This window comes from Dryobates pubescens, chromosome 22 (assembly GCF_014839835.1).
Source record: "Dryobates pubescens isolate bDryPub1 chromosome 22, bDryPub1.pri, whole genome shotgun sequence".
NCBI classification, from domain to species: Eukaryota; Metazoa; Chordata; class Aves; order Piciformes; family Picidae; genus Dryobates; species Dryobates pubescens.
This window is the reverse complement of record NC_071633.1, coordinates 16,369,404-16,389,755: the sequence shown is the minus strand read 5'-3', so window position 1 is coordinate 16,389,755 and position 20,352 is coordinate 16,369,404. Positions and strand designations below refer to the sequence as shown.

The 20,352-nt window shown below is 43.5% G+C and overlaps 1 protein-coding gene across 1 annotated transcript in view; it reads left to right on the top strand.

The window, feature by feature from the left end:
* KCNQ1 (potassium voltage-gated channel subfamily Q member 1) overlaps window positions 1-20,352 on the top strand; it is a 348,866-nt gene that overhangs the window by 108,629 nt on the left and 219,885 nt on the right. The gene's annotated exons all lie outside the window — the stretch shown is intronic.

The window sequence follows — 20,352 nt, the reverse complement described above, 5'->3', positions numbered from 1 at the left end:
TTTAAGCAGTGGAAACATAATGCAAAACACTTGATGTAAGGATGGTTGGATTTGGGATTCATAGAACCTGTTTCCTGGCCAACTGTATGTTTATTGCAACATCTGAATTGGCTTATCCATAAACCACAGAGAGGTGACTCCAGAATAAACATTAATTTTTGTAAGTCATAAATAACTGAGTAAATATTACAGTTAATTGGTGACATCCAGCTGGAAAACGACTTTTAGCTGACAGTATGAAAAACATTTCCCTTTGAGAGGTTATGTAGATCTGGCAGAAGTGTGGGTACCTCCCATGTTACTGGCAGGCAGACACTTGGCATCCTTGTGGCATTAAAAACCAATGAGGCTAAGTTTGTTTCCTCACTTGCATTAGGTCATGGAAAGGAGATGCCATCTTTCAGCCCTTATGACAAAAGGCTTCAGGCTTCTAGTCCTGGAGTCCCCTTCAAGTTGTGTTCCAGTGCCATGCTTATTTATGCAAAAAATTATTCTCTTTTTGTCAATGTCAACATCTGAAGAGGGCCTCCAGGAAAGCTGGGGAAGGGCTGTTTCAAAGGGCTTGTAGTGATAGGATCACAGAATCACAGAGTTTCAGGGGCTGGAAGGGACCTCGAAAGATCATCTCACCCAACCCCCCTGCCAGAGCAGAATCACCTACATCAGATTACACAGGAACGCATCCAGGTGGGTTTTGAATATCTCCAGGGAGGGAGACTCCACAACCCCCCTGGGCAGCCTGTGCCAGGGCTCTGTCACCCTCACAGTGAGAAAGTTTTTCCTCATATTTACATGAAACTTCCTATGCCTCAACTTCCACCCACTGCCCCTTGCCCTGTCATTGGGCACCACCAAGAAAGTCCTGCCTCCATCCTCTTGGGACTCACCCTTCACATATTTACAAGTATTGATGAGGTCACCTCTCAGTCTCCTCTTCTCTAAGTTACAGAGCCCCAGCTCCCTCAGTCTGTCCTCGTACGGAAGATGTTCCATTCCCCTAATCATCCTTGTGGCTCTGCGCGGGGATGAGGGGTGAAGGTTTGAAACGGGAGCAGGGTAAGATTGAGTTGGACATAAGGAGGGAGCTCTTTACAATGAGTGGTAAAACACTGGAACAGGTTGCCCAGGGATGTGGCTGAGGCCCCATCCCTGGAAACATTCAAGATCAGACTTGGTGTGGCCCTGGGCAGCCTGATCTGATTGGAGGTGTCCCTGCTGGCTGCAGGAAGGTTGGATAAGATGGCCTTTCCAACCTGATGCAATCTGTGAATCTGAATGTAGGTACATGTTGCCAGTGCATTTAATAGGGCTGGGTTTGTGTCTAATGAAAAAATACAGGTGTGGGTTGTTTTGCAGGACCTGCTCCTGGCTGCGTTTTAAATCTGTTTTGAAATCACTGTTGTGCTAAATGTATTTCTGTGGAGTTAGAGATGGGAAATCTTTCCCGTGGAAAGATTACTGCAGCAGTTAATTGTTTGTCACTGCCACTTTGAGGAAACAGAGATAATGATAGAAGCACTTTTGAGACCTGATGTTCAAACAGGAAAGTGATTAAAATACGATAGGGAAAACCCCAGATTTGAGCAGCTGCCTGCAGAAACACAGAATGAGGTAGCAGTGCATGGAAGAGTGACTGCGCTTCTGCGTGAGAAGTCAGAAGATGTAGGGAAGCAGAAGCTGCAGATGCGAGCAGAGCAATCTGTAATGAGCTGGTCTGGCTCTCACCTATCTGGGCTGTAGCAACTTGAAGGGTGCAGTACAGAGTGTGGCGTGTGAGGAAGCCTTGGCTCTCCAGGGGTTTGTTTAATGGTGGTTGTGGTCTGTTCTGCAGTGAAAGTGAAATGGGAAACTGGATGGGAGCAATGGCACACCTCTCCTTTGGACTTCTTGCTGTTCTTTCTCTCCCCTGTGTTCCTTGTTGTCTCCTCTCCCCTGTTTCACTTCATTGGAGCTTTTGTTCTTTTTGCATTTTAAAACAGTGGAAATTTGATGCTGCCTGTAGCTGAGCCTCAGCTACCCAGAGATTCTTTCCCTGTGTTCATGATTGTTTCCTTTCAGCACCTTATTTAACTTCACATTTGGCATTAGCTGAAGGAGCAAGAGAAGTCAACCAAGCTTCTGACTGTACAAATAGGGGGAAGAGGGAGAAATGGATGGAATTGAGCTGAAAAGGGGGACATAAGAGAATAATGAAGAGCTCTGTCTAATATATCTTTATATAAATATTTCTTCTCTCTTTAAAGACCTTTAAAAAGAGCTCTGCATTCTCCACAGCATCAGAAATGCTCCTGAGTCCAAAATAAGTCCGTGCCATTATTTCTGCAGTTCCCCATTCTCCTTGTTCAGCAGTTCTTTACACAGTGCTTTGTTTAATGAGTTCCAGGGTGTTCATTTTGCGTATTTCTTACAGCTTCTTAGTGAGTCACTTTTTAAAGAAACACTATCTCTTAAGGTATTGTAAATTTAGTGCAGAAATAGAAACAGAAATCCAAGGCCATTTAAACTCTCTATCTGTAAAAAGCAGCTCAATTTTTCTCAAAGTTTAAAGAGCCTATGGAGCCCTCTCAAACAGCTTTATACCTAGTTCTGTCACCTTGGGTATCTCACCAAAAGGGTTCTTATTGCCACCAGCCGCCTAAACATGAGCCAGCAGTGTGCCCAGGTGGCCAAGAAGGCCAATGGCATCCTTGCCTGCATTAGGAACAGTGTGGCCAGCAGGAGCAGGGAATTAATTGTGCCCCTGTACTCTGCATTGGTTAGGCCACACCTTGAGTCCTGTGTCCAGTTTTGGGCCCCTCAGTTTAGGAAGGACATTGAGACACTTGAACATGTCCAGGGAAGGGCAATGAGGCTCAGGAGAGGTCTCAAGCACAAGCCCTGTGAGGAGAGGCTGAGGGACCTGGCATTGTTTAGCCTGGAGAAGAGGAGGCTCAGGGGAGACCTTATTGCTGTCTACAACTACCTGAAGGGTGGTTGTAGCCAGGAAGGGGTTAGTCTCTCCTCTCTAGCAACCAGCACCAGAACAAGAGGACACAGTCTCAAGCTGCACCAGGGGAAGTTTAGGCTGGAGGTGAGGAGAAAGTTCTTCACCGAGAGAGTCATTCATCATTGGAATGTGCTGCCCAGGGATGTGGTGGAGTCACCGTCCCTGGAGGTGTTCAAGAGGGGACTGGACTTGGTGCCATGGTCTAGTCATGAGGTCTGTGGTGACAGGTTGGACTTGATGATCTTTGAAGTCTCTTCCAACCTTGGTGATACTGTGAAGACTTTGTGAAGCAATACTTTGCTCTGACTGTGCAGATTGCTGGCACAATTCTTGGTCTTTAAGCTGCGAGTGTGGCATTGCTTCATATGCATCCTTCTCTCTAATTTGTTTTGAAAGAATTACTGTGGATCCAGCTGGCTTCAAGGAATGTATTTCTCGCTGAAAGCAAACATTTGTGATCCTTTTATTGTCTATATGGTCTAACTAACAATAATTCTTGATGTTTCAATGAGTCTTCCCCACGTGCTTTGTGTACCTCTTTATTGAGGTGATGAAAATGTATTTAATTAGTTAAAGATTTGTTTTGTCAGCGTAGGGCTGAAATAATTGTTCAGTGGAGGCTTTCTTGCAGTGGCACACTGCTGTGATCTTAGATTGAATACAGTTGGCTCACACTAAAATAAACCATGAGATTAAAACCAAAAAGCCCTTTTTTCCCCCACTGTTGTTAAGTATATTTCCACCTGAAAAAAAATATGCTGTGTTGTGACATCAGCTTTATCTTTATCTCCATCAGCATCCCAAGTGTGGTGGAGAGAAGGGTTGCATTGGGAGGAAATGGGAAGCTCCAGTGGTGGAGGTGTCTTAAAATTCAGCCTTTCTTTGTTAAGCAGCATGATAGATGGAGTAATTAAATGTAGTGCTTGTTAATAATTTCCAGGTTAAGAGGAATGGATAGCAGATGGATCTGAGTGATTGAAATGAATGCTCTTGAACACTTTGCCATGTAATTGAAATAATCAACAGAAAGTGCTGGTAAACTCCAAGTGCAGTGTCCATGGTGCTGCAGTTACCGCTGGCTTTTCTTGGCAATGATATTTTCTTTCTTCATTTATTTCTTTAAGTTCTTTATGAAGTGTTCTGTGTTTGGTTTAATTACCACCATATAACCTGCTGGCGTGAGGTATCCCCACGTTACCTGGAGCAAACAGTGCTGAATGTGCTTCATAGCTGTCTCTTTTCTGTTGGATTGCAAGTGAGTGGAGTCCCATTTGCTTTGATTTGCTGGCTCATATTTAAAAGATTCCTGCTTTTATCTTCCTCTTCTGCACCAAAAAGACCCTCTGAAGTCTGGGCAAATATTTCTTTTTCACTCTGGAGTGGCCAGCTGTAACGGCTGACTTCTGCAGGCACAGGAATTCTCTGTGAAACTCTGCTAACATCATTTCAACTCTGATTTGGCTGGGGTCCATTTTATCATTAATGGCAGGAGAGCAGCAGCAATACAACTGCGTGTGAGAACATGCTTGAGTTAAGACCAGAGCTTAACATTCAAACATCACTGGTTCCTGTGCTGTTATTCCTGTCCTATCCCTTAACTCAGAGTATTTGCTGTGTGCTGGGCAGCATCCCCTCTTCATTCAGCACATTTCAGTAATGCCATCAAAGTCTCTGACAAATGTTGCCTGTAATCTCAGCTCATTTAATAGTTTGCTAAAGAAGGGAGGTCTGTTTCTCGTGAGTTATCCCCTTTGGTATCGAAAAGCATCCTCTCCTGTGCTTTCCTTATAAATTCACCAGCAATTTGGCCATACAAAACAGCTCTGGAACTCTGGAGGTATCAGCAATGTAATTATTCTTATCTATTCACCTACTGTGTGCCACTTAAGGAGTGTCCCCAAATCTGGTTTGACAAGCAAACAGGGAAGTTCCCTTTTCAGAAGGAAACTCCAGAGAGACACTGTAATGATTCCAGTGTCATCTTCCCATTCTGATTTCTCACTGCGCCTTTCATGGGAGAGGAGAAGAACCATGGCAATCCAGTCCTATATATGATTAATCCCTTAAGTAAGCAATGATCAATGCAGCATAGTTATCAAAAAGCACTCAAAGTGTTTGCTACTTAGTCCCAGTTTTAGGTGGCTGCAAAGCTTGTCTGCAGCTTGTAAGCTAGGCTGTTGGAGTAGAACAGGACATCAGCAAGCTTGCCTCTTCAATGTTGAACGGAAAATGTGTATTTCAGTATGTTCATCATGCTTTATAAGAACTTGGTTTCTGGCTTATGGGTGCTGATACTAGCTAGAACCCCACCAAAACAGCTGTGGCATACCCACTGTAGCATTGCGCTCATAGTACCAGTGTGATGCATTTCTGTGTGAAGCTCTCCTTGTGCAACATCCCTGCAAAATCTTCCCTGCACCTGAGGACTGCTGCAGCCACTGCTGTGCTGAGACAGATGTGATTCCTTGTTTCCAGGTGCTATTGCTCCTATCTGTCTCTATACATTTAATCTGTCATCCCATGCCTAGACTGGAAGCCCTTTGAGTTGGGCACTGTTGTTCTGTGTTTGTACAGTGCCTGCCAGGTGGGATCCCAGCACATGAACTGTTTCTGCGTTCTGCATACAATGTCTGCTACAGAGCTGGGTAAAGGTGGACTGATACAGGCTGTTACTGATAATCTTCAGTTTTATAGATGGATTACCTGAAATGAGCTGAAGACTTGGGCAGATCTTCATGGTGTCTGATTTCACCCTCACCGCTGCAGGAACCGAGCTGCCGCCGACAGCACAATGAGTAATGTGGCCACCATCTGTGCCAAGTGGTTACTCTTTTATCTTCAGGGAGAATTTCTTGTGTGCTGTGGTGGGTGGTTGTTTTTGCCCTAGATTAGATAGAGTGTGTAGTTTACATCTATGGATCTGAAGACCAGAAGGGATAATTAGATCATCTCCTTTGATCTCGTGACAGACAGGCTGTAGCTCTGTGTCAAGTTGAATGCAGCGTTGCTGGGCTGTGTTCTTAATAATAGCAAAAACACAATAAAAGACTTTTATTTCACAAGCTTAGGGAGGTGAACAGGTGAAAAATTCAGACAGGAACCTACAGACTACAGTTTCATTGCTCCTTTTGTTTTATTTCATCTTTCTATCTATTTATTTATTGGAGAGGGAAGGGCTTTCATATCCTGGTGCTGTTTGTTAGAAGGTAGTGCTGGACAAATATGGTCTGTGTTACAGTTTATGAGCCTATATAAAATAACATTCTCATGATCTTTTCCCACTTGCTACAGACTGTCACTGATGTATTCAAGTACAGTGTGAAACTAGTCCTTGGCTATTTAATGTAACTGACACAGTATAAAAGTAACGTTGACTTTTCCTAGTGTACAAACATCTAGGCAGAGGCTAAGATAGCTTAGCTATTTCTTTTGTGTTGCAGATGAACGATGCATTCCTTGGTCTCCAAGTGCTGGTTTACATCTTGATTGATGTTCACTAATTAAAGCAGACTCCAGCTGCTGAGTGATTCAGAAGTACAGGGCTCCTATGCTGTAAAAACAACAAGCAACTCCCCACTTACTAACTTCTATCATTGTTTGCTTTGGGCACCGTGCAGAATAATAAGTGCAAAAGCTTTTTTGGGGGGAAGGGGAGACAATAAAAATGTCCCACTTTTACCTAGCATTAAACCCCCCTCATATTTATTAACACCCAGACTTAAAATTGAAAGCATTAATAAACATTTTCTTTCTGTTATGAGGATGGAGGATGGCTTTAGTTTTTGTTTAGATGTGGCAGATGTTATAAACTACTTTAACTTCTTTTAGGATGTGAGTGCTGCTTCTATTGGGGGTTATTTCAGCCAATAAACCAGGTAGAACTTTAGTTTAGTGGTTTCTTAGTTATATGAGAAATAATAGCAAAATATTAATTGTGAAGTTGTAAAATTTAATCTTTATAAATAGCAGTTACAGTAGCAGCCCTCAAAATCTCTGGGCACCATCACAGAATGTTAGGGCTGGGAAGGGACCTTGAAAGAGCATCCAGTCCAACCCCCGCCACCGGGGCAGGATCACCTAAAGCAGGTCACACAGGAACACGTCCAGGCAGGCTCTGAATGTCTCCAGAGAAGGAGACTCCACAACCTCTCTGGGCAGCCTGTTGCTGAGCTCTGTCACCCTCACAGTGAAAAAGCTTTTCCATGGCACCTTCTCTGCTCCAGCTTGCACCCATTGCTCCTGTACTTCTCTGAAAACTCTTTTACAGCATTGAGACATGAAAGAATTTCTCCTGCAGCTGCTCTTTCTGACCTCTAGTGATAATCTTTTTCTGAAGCTAGCCAAGTATCCTTAACACCCTACTGATGCAGCAAAGCTTCTGCAGTGGAAGGCTTTGTCTGAAACCTTCGCCAGCTCCAAGGCAGAGCTGTGAGGTGAGGAGCTCTGCATGTCACCTTGGCTACCTAGCCTTGAGAGAAAGCGGTTGGGAGGCTCTCTCTCAACAGAGAGGTGGTGGAACTGCTGTGTGTCTTTGTGTGACTGAAAATAGTTGTGATTTCACTCCTTGTCTCGGGGACCTTTTGTCATTGCCATGTGCAGAAGTGTATGTTTTGTTTTATTCACTGCAGGAAGTTAAACTGGGAAAAGCTGAAGTGTTTTCATTGTGTTGTGGAGAAAACCTTAACTACCTCACAGTGGTTGTCAGTTTGTTAGGGAACTAAAGCTAACACCTGACCTGTTGCTCGTGGTTGTGTTTCAGTCTCTGTTTTTCTCAGGTTCCTGTATCGCACCCATTTCTGTGGTTACTGAGTGTCTCTTGGGATAAAAGTCAACACAGAAGCGAGTCATTGCTATGTCCTCTTACCCCTCTACCTCTCTCTTTCCCAAGATGATGTGGTTTTTCCTCAAAGTGATGTGTTTGTGTTTGGTTTTTTCTCCCTTTTTCTCTGCATGTAAAAGACATTAATAAAATGTCAGAAGGCAAATGGATCAGAAAGTGGTAACTGTTTCACCAGTCTGTCTTCATGTCCTTTGTTCAGGGACCTTACCCACAACCAAGTCCCACCTTCTGTGCAGCCAAGGGTTGCTGGAACAGAAAGCATAGAGTGCTTTGGGTTGGAGGGGAACTGTAAAGGTCATCTAGTCCACAGAATAAGTAATGCAGGGGAAACAAGAAGTCAGGAGCATAATTAAACAGATGTTATAAAACTTCATCCATGTTCTAGCTGTGATAAATACACTACAAAGTTGAAGGGCCAGTAATTAGTCTTCTTATTCTTGGAATACCTCCAAATGTGTGGGCTTTGGGAGAAATGTCTTTATTCAGAAGGCAAGGTGAAGATGCACCCAAGAGCTTTGTGCTGGAGGATTTGCACTGTGCTGGCTGGTGTCTGTGGAGCCTGTGCTGAGCACTGTGGGCTGTACAAGAAGCAGCTGTGTTTGAGCCCTAAAATGGCTGCTGGGATAATAAATAATGGAGGGATGCAACCACAGTGTATGTGTTCTTCAGTGAATTTAGGAAGTGTTCTCAGTCCATCTGCTTTTTATTTTGGAAACCTAATCCAGTCCTGTCTATGCACAAGTCTCAGATATGAATTTGGAATGCGTTCTTATCCACACCCTTTGTTACACTCTAGAATCTTGATCTTTGAAATATATATACACTCACTACACTCACACACATATTTATATGCATGTATGTATTCCATTTTAAAAAGGGTATTTGCAGTATTATTTGTTCTTTTTTTTTTTTTTAGGCCACCCACACAGGGGCACCTGCCAGGGCTTCAGGGGTACTTCCTTTATTCTACAGGACTCTGAGGCTTTCTGGAACTGTCTGTGCTGTCTCCCATCCATTCATCATTATTACATCTTAATGCGGGTCTCAGGTTTGCTAAATTGTGGCAAATCGCTTCCAGATTGAAGCACATGAATAATTTAAAATCACTGTGTGCTGCAAACAGCAGGATCAGATTATTAGAGCTCTTAATTGTCTTGGTCTGAAGACTTTTGGTCTTTTACTGTAAATTATGAGCTGGCAAATAATGTCTACTGTAGGTCTTGCAGCATTACCACCAATGGCATATTTGAGAGACGGTAGTCTAGGAGCTCTCTCTCTTTCTGAGGGGAGTACAGTTTAGAGGTATGAACTTCTCAAAAAGCTCTTCAATATAAATCATACCTAATGGAGCTGTAAGCATTAGAGCTTGCAGATCCCTTGAGAGAAGAATGAATTATTAGGAATAGTTGGATGGCAGGAGCCTGTCATTTGTTAATGACTTTGTTTGCAAGGTGTCCCTTGTGTCAGCACTGAAAGAGGGGAAAAAAAGAAGAGAGAGGGAAGAAAAACTAAAAGCAAGCCAAGAGTCTGAAGTCTGGGTATGTTCACTCAGTTGCAAGCTTTTGAGTTCAGTTCCCCTCTGATTAAGCAGGACATTTGTGCAGAATGTAGAACATGCAGTAGAGAATCAAGGTTGATTGCTATGCTGTGGTGGAGAATGTATTCAAAGCGCTTGTGGCAGCAGTGACAGATCTAGCACAGGGACTGAATGAAGATAAGGATCCAGTTTTGATAGCAGGAAAGCAAACTGAGTTGGAAAGCTCTGCCTTAATGACTGGCTTAGTCTTGTCCCATCTGTACTCGCTCATTGAAAGGCTAGAGAATTCCAAATGCCCAAATGAATTTTGGAGAGGAAGGGGACAAGTCTTAGAGACACTGTAGTGAAGCAGATGGGTTGTGGGAGACGGGGAGAAGAGGAAATGGAGTAATTGAAGGATGTAAGCTTCAGTGAGCAGGAAGGATAGTTGTATTAGCAGTGACAGAAGAAGGAAATGAGCTGAGGATATGGGAAAAAAAGTTGGCTGATCTTGGTGATACCATCAAACACATTTGTGCTTGGAAGTGATGCCTTTAAATCGGTTGGTGCCTTTCAGAGACTTGGATTATTAGAGGTGGCTTGATGGCTGCACATTTTTCAGGTATTAAATTTATATTGCTGCATTCCAGATACTTTGATACTTGGCACATGTCTAGGAGCTATGTGGATCTATGTTCAGAAGCAGCAACTTCCAGCAAATTCTCTTTTCCCCACTCTACACTTCTATCCAACAGCTTCCAGTTTCCTGATGTGGAACTGTGTGATCTGCTGTGAACAATAATGATCCTTTATAATATGCTGCTTGTTCCCATCAGTTCAACTCCTTTATTATCTGCTTCATTTCACTTCAGCACTTTTTCCCCTTGGTGTTTTCCGTTTCCAAAGTTCAGTGGAACACCTTGGCCCAGCATTTCTTCTCACATCAGAGCTTCGTCCTGTCTCCTAACTTCTGTGTGGAGAAGACATTGGAGTCCTGCAGATAGGAAATTATTTCTTCTGTTGGCCTTGCCCACTGTTGCTACTGACTAGTGTGTGTGCTCACACAGGGCATGTGCCAGTAGGACTGAGGGATGCTGCTTCCTAGGGAGAAAGGCATGGGGGTTCCCAATGACTCCACAAACCATAGAGAGCACTAAGGGAAAACTGCAGGGGAGCCCTGTGGGCTGAAGCCAGTGCTGAAGACTAAAAGGCAAGCAGTCTACTACTTTGGATAGCAACTCACAAAACAGTGCTTTTTGGTTTAGCTGGACCAAAACTGATCAATGAGTGAAATGGGCAAAAATGGGACTTCTTCTCTGCCCCTAGGTTTTTGAGGGGGAAAAGTTCTTGTTCAGTCTTTTGACTTACTTTTTCTGCTGCTTTTCAAAGATTAGGTTCCTTGGCCAGACAGCCTCTCTTTTCTATTTATTCATTTACATTTCCTTCACCCTAGTCATAAAGGCAGACAGTTCTCTCCTTGGTTCTTGATGGCAAACATCTAATCTAGCTCTGACCGCCTGCCATCTGCCAGCATCATTGACAGGCTCTCACTCCCTTGGCTTTGAAAGAAAAACAAACACCAAAAACTAAAGAGAACAAAAAAAAAATGTGCATGAAAACCTGTCCATGATTCTTTAATGACATTGCTCTCCTGCCTGGCCTGAGTCCAGAGCCTTGGTTAGCCCTTCACAGGTGCCACACTGCTGCCTGCTTAAGCCTCACAGACCCACCTCGACCTCTTCTTCCAAAGGACGGATCATAACATTTTGTAAACATATTTGAACTAATTTCTGTGTTTCCAAACACAGGTGTAGTGTGGTAATATATGCAAATCAGGCATGGAATCAAACTCTCCTTAGAAAAATATTCCAGCCTCTGTGAATCCCTCAGAACTAGCAGGCTGAATGTGTTTTGTTTGAGCTAAACATTTTAAGTGCAAGCATATATCCTGTCGATGCCTATGTGCCCACCTGGACCTCTGATGTCCTTTGTGGGTTTTCCCCCTAGGAATAGTGTGTGGCACATGTTGATGTAGGCATTTGTGTCCAGAGCTGCCTAGTGGATTCTGCTGTATGTCTGACCTGAACTGAGCTAACAGTCTTGCTGTATGATTTCATATAATTAACTTTCCAGCTGACCTACAAGAAAAAAAACCCCTCACAACACAAAACCAAACCTGAAAAAGCCCCAAGAAATTGTCTAAAGAAGCCAGCCTTGAGAGTGCAGCAGCTTTTGCCTTTTTTTTGTTTTGGTTTTGTTGTTGAGTAACCTGTCAGTGGTTTAGGATTATATCTCTTTGGAAGCCTGTCTTGCCGTTTTCCAAACTGCTTTCTGTCACCCATACCTTACATTGTGTTTTGTCATGGTTTCAAGAACTGTAGAGTTCCAGTTTCACAGTGAGGAAACTCGATTAATCAGGGCTTGTTTTTCCACATTAAGAGAAGTAAGTGAGAGATGTGAGGAAACCCCCCTACCGAAGGAAGAGGATCTAGTTTGACACAAGGGGGCACTCATGTTATGTATGAAATTGTGCCTACTTTTGAGTTACTCAACCATGGGTTAATAGTCAACTGGATGACAAAAATCAGTGTTGTAGGGTGGCAGAAGTGCAGCCTTTGTATTTCAGTAGGATTCACTGATGCTGCAAGTAGAATGATTGCCAGAAGTGTAAGAAAGATTTATTTGTAATGCTTTTTTAAAGGAAGAAACAATTGTGTGTGTATGATAAACTGTTTGGTTCTTAAAGGTTAAATATATATATATATGTAGGTATGTATATGATAATGTAAGTGTTAGGGGAGATGACTGTAGTACTTTCCACACTTGTCATCTACAGGCATCTCACCCAAGTGTTAATATCTCTTCAGGGCTAGGGAATAAGAGGAAATCTAAACATAATATATCTTTTAAAAACTCTGGATACAAAGGATTTTAGTTGGAAAGGGGTCTGGGTTTAACAATTGCTGATTCTTTGAGAGGGATTTGAGTAGATGTCTCCAAATTTGTTTTGGACAGGAGGTAGGAGAGTGCTGGAGAAGTCTCGTTTCCTCCTTTTGCATCCCTGCTCCTGGCAGGGTCAGTTGGGTGATGTTCAGTACAATCAGTTGAGGCTCTGTACAATGACTGTGTCCAGTGCTTGTTGGGAAGCATTACAATTTAAAGCTGGCAGACAGCAATAGTGTTTTACCTGGCTTATGGTCCTCTTCTGGTTTTGTTTGGAAGATCCAGCTACACTCAACACAAAAGTGAATCTGCTACATTCGCCTTGGAGGTGAAGCTGCATGACCACAGAGCTCCAGAACTATACTTTGAAAGTGAAGTGATTTTAATCCTAATCCATCATGACACATCACAAACCAGTCTTGCAGCTCAAGTCCCACAGCCTTGCATACAAGTTTCAAACACAGGTCCGTGGTGTGAATAGGTCTCAGAGGAGAATGCAGGGAGGAAAAATAGTTAGCAGCCTAGCATGTTGTCTAACTCTACATTTGGAGCCTGTTTCCCATTAAGGGAGCGCCCATAATTAAAAGCTGATAGACCTGATCATTAGTTGCTTTAGTATGCTGCTGCTGAATGAGACTACCTAGAGCATTCTGTCACTTGAGCACGTCAGAAATCTCCCTGGTTTCTGGAAACTATTGACAGAAAGGAGGAAAAACCCTTGAAAGATGAGACAAAATGTTATAAATAGTGCTGGAACCACTAAGCCTTCAGCCAGACATAAACAGGGTGTAAGTGACTCAGATGGGTGATAATCCTAAAGTTTATGTTGCCATCTCCTAGTGTGTCTCGCTTGAGGCCATTACTGTAGAATGTAGGAAAACTATGGGACTTGGGAAGTTGCCTTTTTTTAATGGCTTCTTTTTTATGGCTGAGATCATTTGGGGGTTTTATTCATAGATAGATAGATAGATAGATGGAGCTGAGTATTAGTTTCATCATGCATGGCATACTTCACTGTCACAAAAGAAAGATACTCTGATGATCCTGCTTTGGCAAGGGGCTGGACTCACTGATTTCTGCAGGTCCCTTCCACCCTCTGCCATTCTGTGATTCTCCTTCATTAGTTTTAACCTCTTTAGCCAAGTAAGATTAACAAACATGCAGGGCTGCACACACACTAACTCATTTTTTTTTGCAAGGACACAAGGCCAATGTGGTTCTGTTGTCTGCATGTCACCAGCCCCCAGACTGCTTTTGAAGAGCTTACCTTAATTTAATAGCAATCAAGTCTAAATGATGATTGGTTTCATTAAAGAATCAGTTGTGTAGGAGAGGAGGAAGGTGGAAAGCTCACAGGTGGTACCTCCACTGAAGGAAAAGGGTTTTAGCTGGTATTCAGTCTCTTGGACAAGTCACAATCCACCCAGAGAGCCACAAGAAACAAAGTTTTGTAGATCCTTCTGTGCATTCAACTCTTCTGTTAGAGAAAGGCTGAGATGATGTCTAAGCTTGGAAGTTAGGAAATGCCTTACTGAAATGAAGCCCTAGAGTACACCATGTGTACACCATGGGAGCAAGGAAGGGAGCACTGCCCACGGCAGGCTGTTTTCTCAACTACACCTGCACTTGTACTGAGAGAGTATCTCTCCAGCTGTTCAGTGGTTGACACCTGAGGATAACCCCTGTGACCCCCATCATTTTTTCTGTCCTTCTTGGCAAGTAGGTTCAGACTGCTTTCATACAACACTTTGATGGATGCTTTGATTCAGGAAATGAATCTTTCACTCTCACTCAAAGCCTAACAGGTGAGAGTGTGCTAACCTTGAACTAGGTGTTTTCAATTCCAGCATCCATCTGCTCCTACTGTGAAATTGTGTATGCTCTACTCCAGGTTATAGAGGGAATAGTAGACAGAACAGCTCTGTTTGGGGCAGGTGGGGAGGAAGATACTGCAGGAGTCCTTTGAGAATGTAAGTCTTTGAGTATCAGTCAAAGCAATTAATTTTCTCTGTCAGTGGTATGTTTTGCTTTCTCCACCAAAGGACAAAATGAGCAAGGTGTGCATGCCAAAACCAACCATACTCTCTGATAAGGCTTGGAGAATTTACTTTTGCTTGACATTACATCTCATAAATACCTGTGTAGAAGTCCATCTCTGACTTACCCCAATACTTACTCCTCTAAGCTATTCCGTATTTACCCCATTTTTGAAGCATTTATGAGAGGGGAAGTGCTGCTGCATTATAGGTGGGGCAGTAAGCTACAGAGCTGTGCTAATTAGTCTTGGTTAATTAAAAGTAGGTGAATATGTTCTTGTGGGCCTTCCTTTAAGGTTGTTAAATTAATTTTTTTAATCAAATGGAAGCCAAGTTAAAGGTTTGCTCCTTGTCTTGTCAGGGGACTTGGCAAATCCAGGTCTGGATTCCTTTGTATTTTGTCCCTTTTCACAGAGTATTTAATTTCCTCATCTGCCTTGTGGGTTAAAATGATTTTAAAAAGTGGACCTAAACAAACCTCTTGTAAATCTTTGCCATAGGATAAAATTTGTCAGTATCTGAAGGATGAAATTCAGAGCGCTGTGTATGTTAGAGAAATTGAGTTTTAACACTGGGCAGAGGCTCATTTATAATCCCTGCTGGACAATGCGTTTGTTCTCCTCGACAGTTGAATAAGGGGAAAAGACATGTTGAAAAATGTGTTCCTGTCCTCCTTCTCTGTGTGCTTTTCTCTGCATCTGTGCTTAGCAGAATCCCTCAGGGTATCCTGGATTGTATTTACCAGGAAGAAAGAATACCTGACTAGACTAGCATTGCTCCTCATGATTGGGGTGTCATCAATTAACTTCTATGACTCAGAACTGCAGTTTGCCAGTCATTTTAAAGCTTTGGATAATGAAGCTCAGGAAGTTTGTTCCTACGGCGAATTTCTTCAACCTTTGTTTTAAATAGTATAAAATGACTTCCTTTAATTGTGGAAATACACTTTTGGCAATAGGCAAGGGCAAACTATAACTCTTTAAGCACTAGAAAACACGAGTCCGTCATGTCTGACAGGTTAGAACTGGTGTCTCTGCACACCCCATAGTAGACAAATAGCAACAGTGTAATAATTAAAGCTTAATCCATGTAGTCATACGGTATTATAAGTAACTGTGACTACTGCAGTTTAGGAGTTGGGGTTTTCTTATCTTTCAGAGAAGGATTTTTACTTACCCCCCCCCCCCCTTAAAGAAGGGGAAATGCCTCAGTGCTTCTGAAGGGCTGGTAGGACAGCTTGACAGTTATGTAAGCAGCTGTCTGCAGAAATTCATTAGATGTCTGGTTGTGCACAGCCGTGTCTGACCCTTGGTGCTCATGCTGAGCTTTCCCCCCGCCAGTCACCTTCCCGTCTCTGGTTGATATTGTGGATATTCATTTACAGGGATGCAGACTCCACCAGTTCACCTCATGGCAAAGTGGGCCACGATTCCTTTAACTTTACAGGCAGAGATTCACCTTTGTCTGTGAAATGCAAATGGAATTTGGTCTCTAAGTGGTGTGGCTTCCAAAATGATGGATGTGGTCCCACACACATGCTTTTGCTTCATACTACATTTCTGTTTCTGAGGTGATCTCCTAAGAGACCCAAAAGGTGTTCAGGGGGTTTTCATGTCCAGCAGTACCTGATTCTATTTAGAAAAGCAGTGGTGATTACAGACCTGCTACACATCCCACCATGACTGGTGAGACACTGGAACAGGTTGCCCAGGGAGGTGGTGGAAGCCTCATCCCTAGAGGTTTTTAAGGCCAGGATGGATGTGGCTGTGAGCAACCTGCTGTAGTGTGGGGTGTCCCTGGCCATGGCAGCGGGGTTGGAACTGGATGACCAGTGAGGTCTCTTCCAACCCTGACAATTCCATGGTCTCTATGATCTCCTATATTCACATTTTTAATTTTTCAGCTTCATAGTTGCATTCAATTTTCATCTTTAATGAAATTATATCAGGATTTCTGAAACAGATCTCACAGCTGATGTATTTCTTAGCTCGACTTACGTGATGATGCCATTTATAGCCAACAGAATATTAAGATCACTGTGAGATTCCTTCTGGCTTCTGGTAAGATTTTGAACAGTTTATTTTCATATGTTTTGGGATTTGTTGCTGTTGTTTGGGGGTCCCTCCCCCCCCCCCCCCCCCCCCCCCCCCTTCTTAAAGCTGAGAGGCAGCATGCCAAGCCTGAAGCCACTAGGTTTAGCAGGATTAGTCAATAACCAGAATACATACTAGAGCTGGAAGTTTTGGGGAAACATTGTCTTAGACAAGGTATGGTAGAACTGAAAGAATTGTTCTAAGGTTGCAGAAAGTGGCCAGGGTGTGCTTTCTGCTTCTTCTGCCTTAGTAGCTGCACTGGTTAGATGTTTTTATTGCTACAACTAAATACTGTAGCATGCTTTTTATTGGACAGTACTGACCACCCCATGCTTCCCACAAATGCCAAACACATTCAGCCGAGCTGGTAATTAACCCAAAGGAAGAATGTGCAGCTTTTGGGAGTAGCTGCCTTGTGAACATGTAGACCCTGATTTAGGTAACTGGTTAAACACACATTTTGAGTGCCTTCTGAGTCTTAGCAGCTTCAATGGAGGTAACGTTTTGTTTAACATACAGCGTGTACCTGCGTGTGTTGCTGAATCCCATCCAGCTGAATCCCTGTAAAAGATTAGGGATTAGGGCTGAGATTCTCCAATTCTCTTGTTTGGACTGTGTCTGCCAGCTCTGAGTCAGGTTGTGTAATCATAGCAGTGCCAGCCTCAAAAAGGTCATAAATTGTGAGTTAGGCCCTGCTGAATCACAAGACTTAAGGAAGTACTGGCATCTCCTTTTAACCATTTGTTTTCTTTACACTTTAGGCTACATGTAATTTCAAGCCCTTCTGTACACTTAAAAATTGAAGATGTTCCAATAAATCTTTGAGGCTTCACTCTTTCAAGTTTTGTCTTGAATTCTTTCTCTCAATCTGTATATCATCTTTCTCAGACACACACACATCCTACACTTTTGTTTACTTCTGCCACTCAGGAACCAGAGAAACTGATGGCTTTGAGAGGTTGGAGGGTTCTGGCATCCTGGAAGATTAAGGGATAATGAAAAAGAGAAAGAAAACCTTCATTATTTCACTAGCTAAATGACTTTTAGTATGATTTTATGTCTGCTTCAGCTGGTACATAACTAGATTTTTAAATCTAGAATGTTTGTGAGCTTGACATGAGAAATACATCAAGAATTGACTAGGTTTTGATTTCCTAGAATAGCTGAGTAAAAGGCTTCCATTGTTGCAGTGGTGTAGTGTGGAACCAAACAGCACCTTGGCTCTTGGAGCTGGGGAAAAACAGAGAGATCTGAGTCCAGTGTGGAGCAGAGTCCTTGGCCCTGTGTGTGTCCAGTGAGGACACTTCACCCTGAGAGAGTGGAAGGCTGGGGGTGTGTGTGTGTATAAATGTATGTATGTTCGTTTACAAACTCATTAATTCAAGTGAGCACTCCCCTTGTTCTACACCATTTATTCCTCTCTGCTTTTAAGCTGATTTGTACTCCTTAATTGCTCTTGTACTTTTGGCAGCTGAGGTGCCTTTTGTGAGGGGAAACCTGATTCCATTTTCTGTCTAATCTATGACTCATTTTGCATTTTGTTAATGTTATGAACAGATTCTCTGCAGTGACTGATTGTCACCTCCTACCCCCAGCATTTTGTACCTCTGAAGTTTTTCTGCCAACATCCATTTTCTTTATCTAAGAAAATTAGTATGTGCCCAGTAGAGTTATCCATCCTTTCTATTGAGCTGCCATTACAAACAACCAGAGATCAGAGAATGGTGGGAGTTAGAAGGGACTTCCCTACCAGAGAGGGGTCTGATTAAAAGGAAGAGTGTGCTCTTAATGCCATTACTCTCTTTGCTTGCTTGTGTTGAAGGGTTGTGCTTTGGACAGGGTGTGAAGGGAAGAAGGGCAAGAGCAGGGGGGAGGTGGAAGGGAAAGTCTGTCTTGACAGTGTTGATTGGAGTGGATGGGTGCAGGAGTTAAGTACTTTCTTGTGCAATGCTGGAAAAATCTGTTGATGGTCCTCTGGAGACCCCAAACTATGTGCACAGATATTTGATTTTGGCAAGAGGTAATGGTGGAGGAAGGTGGCAACTCTCTGTGCTGGTGGTCCCCCAAAATCACAGAATGGCAGCAGTTGGAAGGGACCTTTGGAGATCATCTAGTCCAATGCTCCTTGCTAAAGCAGGGTCACCCACAGCCACTTGCCCAGGATCACAATGTCCAGGTGGGTTTGGAATCTCTCTGGAGGAGGAGACTCCCCAAACCCTCTGGGTTCAGCCGGTTCAGCACTGCAGCACCCTCACTGTAGAGAGACGTAGCTTTTGTACTGTTGTTGTAAACAGTGACTCATCTATTGACATGTTCCGCTCGCAAATCCATGTCAGCGTTGCATTCCCAAAGACACTGCCCACCCTGCTCTCCTCAGGAAGGGCAAAGCTGCCTTCCCAGGAGCCCCAGCAGCAGCTCCATCAGCCGGGCCTGGCGGCAGGCTGCAGGCAGCCTGTTTCCCGCCCAAAGGACGAGGTGGGCTCGGCATTCCGGTGCTGTGCCGGCTCTCTGCCGCCCGCCCGCAGACACATGTTCGGTCTAGCAGCTCCTCTTTCAGCCAGGGTTTGAGCAGCGGTTAAAAGAAGATGCACTCATGTGGAAAATCCTGGCAGCAGGCACCCCGGATTGTGTTACAGCAGCTGTCCTCAATGGGAAGGCATTGATGTTTACAGTGTGTGGGTTTTTTCCATGGAATTTTGTTTGTCTGCTGTATGTATACAACACAGGCTATTCTTCTCCCTGTGGCGTGGGGTTGGCTTGGGTTTTTGGGTGGGTTTTGGGTTGTTTGGTTTTTGGTTGGTTGTTTTTTTCCCCCTTTCCTTTTCTTTTCTCTTTTTTTTTTGGGTGCTTTATATCCAAAGTGTTTTCTGTGGGAATATTTATAGGCTCAGCGGGAATGCAGATGGAAAGCTTGAAAATGTTTACAGTTGAAAAGTCTGATAGGTAGTAAGTCAGGTTAATCAGCAGCTTTGAAGCAACATCATTGCATGGAGTCGTTTTGGTTGGAAGGGACCTTTAAGATCATTGACATCACTTCACTAGACAATTTCCCATTTTCTTGCTTGGGCACCAGCATCACTTCCCTCCTCCTCCGCCCCATAATTTCCCTACACTCACACTTCTAAGCACAGGCTTAGAAGTCCACCATAATGGTGGCTTCTGAGGGATCATCCAATCCAAACCCCTGCTAAAGCAGGGGCACCCACAGCAGGTTGCCCAGGATCACAATAGCTAGCTGGGTTTGGAATCTCTCCAGAGGAGGAGACTCCACAACTTTCCCTGGCAGGGGGGGTTGGACTCAATGATCTTCAGAGGTCACTTTGAACCCCTAACATCCTGTGAACCTCTCTGGGCAGCCTGCTCCTGGAGTACAGCACCCTCACAACAAAGAAGTTTCTCCTCCTGTTCAGATGGAACCTCCTGGGTTCTAGTTTGTGCCCATTGCCCCTTGTCCCATCCCTGGGAAGCACCGAAACCAATCTGGCCCCATGCCCTGGCCCCCCACCCTTTAGCTCTTGTTGAGCATTGATCAGATTCCCTCAAACCAAAAAGGAGGGGGAAAAAAAAGAGCCTTACTGATCTGAAACATGCAATCCTGCTTCAGCATACATATTGAAATCTGGAGAAGAAGGTACATGCAGCACATTAATTAGTAAATTCTCTTTCATTGTTATGTTGTTTTTTAAAGTTTCTTTATTTGCATGGAGTCATGAAGTGGGGGTGTAATCTGAATTGCAAATGGTTTAACTGTTGGGTATCTTGCTATAAGATGAAAACCCCTTTTTTGCATCATTTTCCCCAACATATCAATGTAATGTGGTGTCAGATATTGGCTTGGATGGGATTTGAGCACTCTCTTGAAGGGCTTTTTAGAGCATCAGGTGATTTGCAGCTTATGGATGAGCAGATGCTGGGTTTTTTCCCCCTGGACTCATGCC